Here is an 8,671-nt window from a genome sequence, read left to right as displayed (position 1 = left end):
CACACACACACACACACACACACACACACACACACACACACACACACACTCGTCGGCGCGCAGCCACTGAAGACCGGCCGGCTCTAGGCTTAAAGGGGCCGCGCGACGGGGGAGGAGGGAAGGAGGGGGTTGGGGTGGGATGGGGTCCGGGGGGTCATGACCCTTCTCTGAGGCTCCAAGTCTGAAGATAACTTAAGTCCTCAGGACTCGCGACCTGCCGCCCCTCCTCCTCTCCTGCCCACTGCGGGGTCCAGATTTTCTTTGGAAGCCCGTAAGAGGGGTTGGGGGGTACCTTCTGATGAGTGTCAGAAACTTTTGTGAGGAGGAGTATGGACCTTTGGGGAGGAGGCAGAATTTTCTCTGCAGGGGGGCCGGGTCAGGACCTTGGAGGATGATCCAGACCACAGCATTTCCCAGGCTGGGCTCACCATGTCCCCCCACCAACGATCCTGAGCCTGAATGGGGGCAGCTGTCCAGGGGTGGGGTGGAATGGGTGGGAAGCATTTCCCAGCATCGGAAATAGGGAGGCGGCTGTGCCCTCCATTCCTTCAGGGATGGGGTCTTGGCCTTCCAGATAGCCCCAGTCCCAACTGGGGAGGAAGTGACCAGAGAGAATGCACGCGGGAGCCCGCCCCCCCATCCCCAGACTGCAGCTGTCCTGGGGACACAGCTGGCGCCGGAGGTACCCCCACCTCCACCTCCAGGGCAGGGGGTTCCGGGGATGGGGTCAGGATGCGAGGGGGTGAGCAAAGTCGGAACAAATGTGCTCCCAAGGGGCACTGGGGGGTCGCCAGGAGAGAGGAAGGCAGGGCTTAAGGATGAAGGCCAGCGCGTAGGGCAGTGTTAAGTCTGTTCTCTGCAGCTGGGAGGAATGGATGAAGCCTGAGGCTTTGGGAAACAGGAAATCAGCAATGATCCGATGGCCAACAGTAGAGGGCAAATCGAAGCTATAGTCACAGAGTCTCAGAAAAGACTCTGAGGTACCAAAGGAAACGAAGCGGGGAGGCCGGGGGGAGATGCTCAGAGAGAGTGAAATCAAGAAGACAGAGACGAACAGGCCACAGAGAGGGAAGGCCTGAAGGGTCAGGCTCTGGGTGCTTAGGGCTTCAAGCCCAGCCTCTGTTGCTGGGTTCCTACTGGCGTTAGAGCAGATCCTCACCAGTGCCTCAGAAGTCTCAGGCCTCTTCCACAGGGAGACCAAGTCCTCCCGGGAAGCATCACCCCCCTGGGGAATTAATGTAACCTTGCCTAGGGACAGTGCAGCTCCCCCACAGATATTGTAACCCTCTGGGAGCAGTGTGGTCCAGCAATGATAATCATCATCACTGTTATTATAACAGCTCCCTCCCAAATTGCTAACGCTCAAGATGTGCCAGGCACTGGGCCAAGCATTGTCGGGACATCTTCTCATTCAATCCTCACAAAACCCCAAAGAAGGGAATTACTATTGTTCGCCCCATTTACAGATTAAGAAAATGAGGCTCAGGAAGTGTTGGAGCCAGGATTCAAACCCAGCCTATCCAATTCAAAATCACCACCCTTAACCACTATATTTTACTACCTGTTTTACTGCCCCCCCCTCAGAAAAAGATGATGCAAAGTTTAAAAGATAATAGGTCTATAACAGCCTCAGTGACCTCCATACTCCCACCAGCAAGACAGAGACTGGGGTGGCAGCCCAAACTCTGCTATTTCCTGTACGCGACATAGAGCAAGTGAATTTATCTCTTTGAGCCTCAGCTTCCTCATCTGTAAAATGGAGATATTGATAGGCCCTACATGATTAGGTTGTTGTGAGAAATCAGAGATTTGAGGTAAGTACACAATAAATACTGGTAATAATTATTAGAGTTACCTCTGTGGATGAGGTAAGCACCCCTCACCCTACAGACTCCAACTGTTGGCAATAAACACACAGCATTGATAGTGAAATTTCCTGTTAATAGCATAATCCTACCCTGACCCAGCTGGATAACTCAATCCCACAGTTTCTGTGAAACACAATCATAGATGGTGGGTATGCCTCATGGGAGACTCTCAGCCATCCACGGAGAACGGGAGTGCCTGGTGAAAATGGCGTGTCCACAGATATTATAACCCCTCAGGGGTCTGTGTGACTCCACCATAGAAGTGTGGACTGTCTTGGATACTTCAGTTGTCTTGTGAACACTGAAAACCACCCCCAGGGATGGTGAACCCCACCATTCCTATGTGAAACACCTAGATGTTGTGAACTTGTGATGGAAACTGTCCATCACCACTGGTCATTCCTTGAAGATATACCATCCAACCAAGGCCATGTGAACTCCAATGAGCAAGGATCACCCCCCCCCCTTTCCTCAGTTCACTATGGAAAGCCTCCACAAATGCCCCTGGGGCTGGTAAAAAGCACAGCCTCTCACAGACCTAGGATGTGCCTGGGATGAATAGTGTAACACGCCATGGAGAAAACAAGTCTGTCTGCGCAGTAAGGACACCCCAACTCCCATGGACCTAGTAGTTCTTGTTCCAGTTTACTGTCCTGACACAGATAACTTTTATCCTATTGTTGTCAGGCAAAGGCATGGACAGAACCTATCCCCACAAAAGTCACAACTCTTCACAGTCTTCACACCTAGAAAGGAAACTGTATGGACGATAAAAATCATAATGGCAACCCACCCATTACCCATATAAGCAATAATGAACTGCTACTACTCTATTGTCATTCCCTTAGAAATAGTAGGACCCACCCACACTGTTTAGAGAGCAGAGCCACCTAAGCAGTGTAACCATTGCCAAACAGAAAATGTAACCCCTTTATAGTATCACCCTTCCTCATCTCCCTGACTTGAAAAGCTGAAGGGTCCCAGAGCTCAGTCCCAGGTCCCCTTCTCTTCTCCATCTACACCCCTTCCTTTGACAATCTCCACCAGGACCACGGTTTCATATACCATCTCTATGCTGATTACACCCAAATTTCTATCTCCATCTCAGGACTCTACCCTGAGCTCCAATCTCACATGTTGAACTGCCTCATCAGTGTTTCCATTTGGATTTCTCGAGTTTTCCAAGTCATAATGGTCTTCTGGATCTCCCCCAAACTGTCCCCCCACCTCCAGTCTTCCCCATCTCAGGAAAATGCAACTCCATTTTGCTGGTTGCTCAGGCTGAATAGCTTGGAATCATCCTTAATTCCTTTCTCTCATCCTACATCCAATCTGAAGGGAACTCCCATCGGCTAGCTCTTCCTTCAGCTGTTTCAGAATCAGCCACCCTCCCCTGCCACCACCATCCTGTGCTCTATCGGCAGCCAGACTGGTTTTAGTCAACTACATGACATCCCTTTGCTGCCCCAAACCCTCCAATAGCCCCTCTGCTCGCTGGGAGTAAAAGCCAGCTCCTTGCCTGCAAGGCCCTTCCTTCCTGATCTCACTTCCCACCTTTCCCCTTCATTTCTTTTCCAAATACGCTCCAGCCTCTTTGCTGTTTCTAGAATATGCCAGGCATATTCCTCCCTTGGGGATTTTGCCCATGCTATTCCATCTGCCTTGAAGACTTTTCCCCCAGAGGTCTGCATAGCTCTGTCCCTCAACTCTTTCAGGTTTTTACTTAAAAATCACCTTCCCGGGAATTCCCTAGTGATCCAGTGGTTAGGACTCCGTGCTTTCACTGCTGAGGACACGTTGGGGAACTGTGATCCTGCAAGCCACGCAGTGTGTGGCCAAAAATTAAAAAATAAACAAACCTCCTTCCCAATACGACTATGTCTGACCACTATATATACATATACATATATATATATATATATATATTTTTTTTTTTTTTTGTTTTTTTTTGTTTTTTTTTGCCACACCATGTGGCATGCGGGAATCTCAGTTCCCTGACAAGGGATCAAACCCCTGCCCCCTGCAGTGGAAACGTGGAGTCTCAACCACTGGACCACCATGGAAGTCCCTGACCACTATATTTTAAATTGGAGCCCCCTTCCTAGATCCCTGTGTCCCTTCTATGCACTATTTTTCTCCATAGCACTTAGCATCATCTGACATATATTTCCATAATGTATTTGCTTGTCATTTGAATCCCTCCTCCATAATATCAGCTCTAAGAGGGCACGGATTTGTGTCTGTTTTGTTGCCTGTAGTATCCCCAGAGCATGGCAATCAATAATGAATGGATAAGCTCATCTTTGGACAGTGAACTCCCTTATGCCCAATGTAATACCAATAAAATGCAGCTCCATACACACAGAGAAACCCTCCTGGACAGTCGATGCCAGTGCAACCCCCTAAAGAGTGTGAATCCCGATGTGAATCTCATAAACAGGGAAACCTCTATACAGGGTGAACTTGTCCTACTCAATGTCAGCTCCACAAAGACAGGGACTTGATCCGTATTCTTCACATTCTTCATTGCTTTATCACCAGTGCCTAGACCAGGGTCTGTCATAGAGTAGGCTGGTGATATGTATTTGCTGAAGTGAACTGAGTCTGCATACAGCTGGTATAACCCCACAACCAGATCCCATAGAGACAGTGTCCATACTGATGTAAATGCCATATACAGTGTGACTCTCACATGGACAGTGTAAACCCCCAATAGACAGTGTAATGCTTAAAAACAGTGTGAACCCAAATATAGGCAGCATGACCCTCATAAACCTTGTCCAGATAGGCTAGCTCTCATAAATGATCTGGGCCTCATCCAAAAGTACTTCATAAACTGTGTGGACCCATATGACAGGGCAACCCACATAAACGGTGTAAACCCCACATAGGCAGTGTAACCCTCAAAAACAGTGTGAGCCTCATATAGATGGTGAGAAAGCAAATGAACAACGTGCACCCCCCCCCATACAAATGGCTTGTCTCCTCTTTTTTTTTTGCGGTGCGCGGGCCTCTCACTGCTATGGTCTCTCCCGTTGCGGAGCACAGGCTCCGGACGCGCAGGCTCAGCGGCCATGGCTCACGGGCCCAGCCACTCCGCGGTATGTGGAATCTTCCCGGACCGGGGCACGAACCAGTCCCCTGCATCGGCAGGAGGACTCTCAACCATTGTGCCACCAGGGAAGCACCCCCCCTCCTTTTTTTAAAATAAATTTTTTTATTTTTGGCTGCATTGGGTCTTCGTTGCTGCACGCAGTCTTTCTCTAGTTGTGGCAAGCAGGGGCTACTCTTCGTTTCCGTGCATGGGTTTCTCATTGCGGTGGCTTCTCTTGTTGCGGAGCACGGGCTCTAGGCGCGCAGGCTTCAGTAGTTGTGGCTCGCGGGCTCAGTAGTTGTGGCTCACGGGCTCTAGAGCACAGGCTCAGTAGTTGGTGGTGCACGGGCTTAGTTGCTCCGCAGCATGTGGGATCTTCCCAGACCAGGGCTCTGTGTCCCCTGCATTGGCAGGCGGATTCTTAACCACTGCACCACCAGGGAAGCCCTTGTCCCCTCCTTAGTGTGCGCTACCACAGAGGCGGCATAAGTTGTTTAACGTTGTGTTGTGTGAATTCCTCTAGCAGTAGGGTCAATTCCCACAACCGGGTAAACCTCACATGCATAGTGTAGTGCATGTGAACAGGATTACATATAGTGCATATAAACAGGATTACCTCAGTAAGCAGTGTGAGCCTTCATGGGAATAATGTAGCCCCATAGTCAGCATGACCTCATGCAGGACATTGTGCCCCCGCGTGGACAGTGCCACCTGCCCGGGTGGACCACTCTGTGAATAGTGTAGACTCAACCAATGGGTGTAATAAACCCCAATGTCACTGTCAGTTTTATTAAGTCATGGATAACGTAGCCCTTTCCCGTAGACAGGAAGAAATTCCCTGTTCCAGTTAAACCCTCTGGGCTCAAACAGAGGTGGCCAAATAACACACCTGGCAAATAAGATGTAAGAAGTACGGATTGAGTGGGGCTTCCACAGAAGCTTCCAAAAGGTAAAAGATTCAAAGTGTCAAACCCTTATATCCCATATCGCTGCTTGGAACTTGGAGTGGGTGGCAAGAGCTCCAGCAGCCACTGAGGCAGAGGAGCTAAGTATGACTGAAAAGACCAGAAGGTGATTCAATCTCTTCAGAGGTAAGAGAAAAATACATCTCTATTTTATTTAAGCCACTGTTGTTTGGATTTCTGTTACTTTTGTCTGAAGTGAAATCTAACTGATAGTAGTTATAAAAAATTCACTAAAGTTGCAAGACTGTTAACATTAAAAAAAAAAATACAACCCTCTGGGCTTTTGTAATTTTCATACAATTATACTAATCCCCCCCAACCCGGAAAGTCTTAACTCTCCAATTAAAAAGTTACCCAACTCCCCTTCAACACACACACATATTAGGATAGTATGACTCCCTGAAGGGTGGTGTAACCCATCATCGACACTAGGCCCCAAATAAAGGCCAAGAAATGGTGACTTCTTGAATGGCAGGGATTTCCCAGAGTCCAGTGCAGGATAGGGCATATAAAAATCACCGCTCCCATTTATTGAGCACTTACTATACGCAAGGCCCTAGATTCAGCATCTCATTTCATCCTCACCTCAACTTTATGAGATAGATATTCTAATGATCCCCATTTTTCAGATGAGGAGAGTGAGAATGAGAGAGGGTACAGGCCCAAGGCTACACAGCTAAAAACTGTTACAGCTGGGACATCAAGCAGTAGACCATAATGCCTCCTGATGGATTGATAAATGCCCCACAGATATGCTGAACCCTGGAATCCTTTCAAAAAGCACCACCACCAGCACCACTACAACACATACAAACTATACGGACAGGTTACCAGTAAGGTTGTGACAGCATAGACTCTTCAGGCAGTGATAAGCTCCTTCTGAATAATAATAATCACAGCAATAGTTAACATTTTTGAGGATTTACCGTGCTAGAGACACAGACCTAAATGCTTTGCACATCTTAACTCATTACATCTTCATAACAACCCTATTCCATAGGATTAAAAAAAAATTATCCATTACAGATGTAGAAATTGAGGCATAGAGGAATTAAGTGATTTGCCCAAGGTCACACAACTGGGAAGAAGCCCAGCTCAGTTTGACCCTGAGCAACCTGGCTAAGCCTGTGTTATTCTTCCTCCTGCAACATCACCCCACCCCACATGAAAGTTTAATTTCAATGAACTGTGTAAGTTAACTACATTTTATGTAATTGTTCCAGGGACAGGTGAAATAGGCCTTGGACTGTGTGGACTCCCACAGATGGGTCTCCTTTATGCATGGTGTAACTCGAATAAGCAGTGGACATTAAAAACACACCACGGTGGGGAGGGTGGGAGGGAGGGAGATGCAACAGGGAAGACATATGGGAACATATGTTTATGTATGACTGATTCACTTTGTTATAAAGCAGAAACTAACACACCATTGTAAAGCAATTATACCCCAATAAAGATGTTAAAAAAAAAAAAAAAAAACACACACCACGGCCAGAGACAATCCTGAACAGACAGTAGAGACCCTCTTTTACCGCCTGTACTTCCTAGGCAGGGTGAATTCCTTCATGGAGAGTACAGATCTCCCCATTGAGTCTAATTCGCCCTCACACCCGACGTGAACTGACTGTGGAACATGAAACACCATCCCAATCAATGGAAATCCTCCCCCCCCCCAACACAATGTAAGTTGTCACGGGCAATGTGAACTTTCACGCAGTATGAGCCTCCCCATGGCCAGTATAATTAATCTCTTTCATATCTGTGACAATGTTAACATGGACGGTGAACATGTCCATGCATGGGGAACTTTCTGTGGCTGCTGTGAACCCCTTGTGGGACAGCACAAACCATTCTCCAAGGGCCTACCTAAGTAGGCTGTGGGAACTCTCTGACGAACATAAACTTTGCTCACACCCAACCCCTACCCAATGGGCACAGTGTAAACAGCCCTGTAAAATTTCCCTCAACTCAGGGCCCACTCAACGTGGAAGTGCAAACTCTCTTTTAGAATGATATTAAAATAGTAGTTATAATATGACAGTATAAGATAGTATGTCATAACATAATAGCATAAGTAACAGTGTAAGATTCCTCTCCAGTGTGAACTTGTAGACAGTGAAATTTCCCCTCCTCTCAAGGCAAACCTTCTGTGGACAGTGCATAATGTGAATCTCATGGATAACATGAATCTCCTTCATACTCAGCGAATCCCATTGGACAACTACTTCCCTCTAGCCCAGAGTGAACTGGCCACGTCACAGTATACTCTCTCACCGGTAGTGCGAATGTTACAGTCATTAAGAACCTGCAGTAGGCTGGTGGCATTTTCCTCACACCTGGTGTGAATCCCTTGTGGATACTGCGAACCCATCAGACGCAGTAGGTGAGTACGGCCCATTACCGGCTAGCCAGGGCAAATGCAATGTGCAGAGTACGGATGGAGGCACTGCCAACAGGTTCACAGCTGGTGTGAATCCCGTATCTGGGCAGGAGGAATCTACTACTGACAGGACATATTCCTCTCCTCCCAACCCCCAGTGTGATCACCCCACCATAAAAAAAATAAAAAAATCTTGCTCCCGCCAGGTGTGAACACCTACAAAGTGTAGCTCTTCACGGAATGCAGTGTGACGCCCCATGAAGCACTGTACTTCCCCATCTCGTGCCTCCCCCCACCCCATGTCTAGGGGGGCTGTCAGAAAACTGCGCCGCCCTAAATGTCAAAGTCTTGGAGGAGGTGGCCT

Source organism: Aethalodelphis obliquidens, unplaced genomic scaffold (genome assembly GCF_003676395.1).
Source record: "Aethalodelphis obliquidens isolate GAN/ISIS:26980383/991018 unplaced genomic scaffold, ASM367639v1 scaffold43, whole genome shotgun sequence".
Classification (NCBI taxonomy): domain Eukaryota; kingdom Metazoa; phylum Chordata; class Mammalia; order Artiodactyla; family Delphinidae; genus Aethalodelphis; species Aethalodelphis obliquidens.
This window is presented reverse-complemented; position numbering follows the sequence as displayed.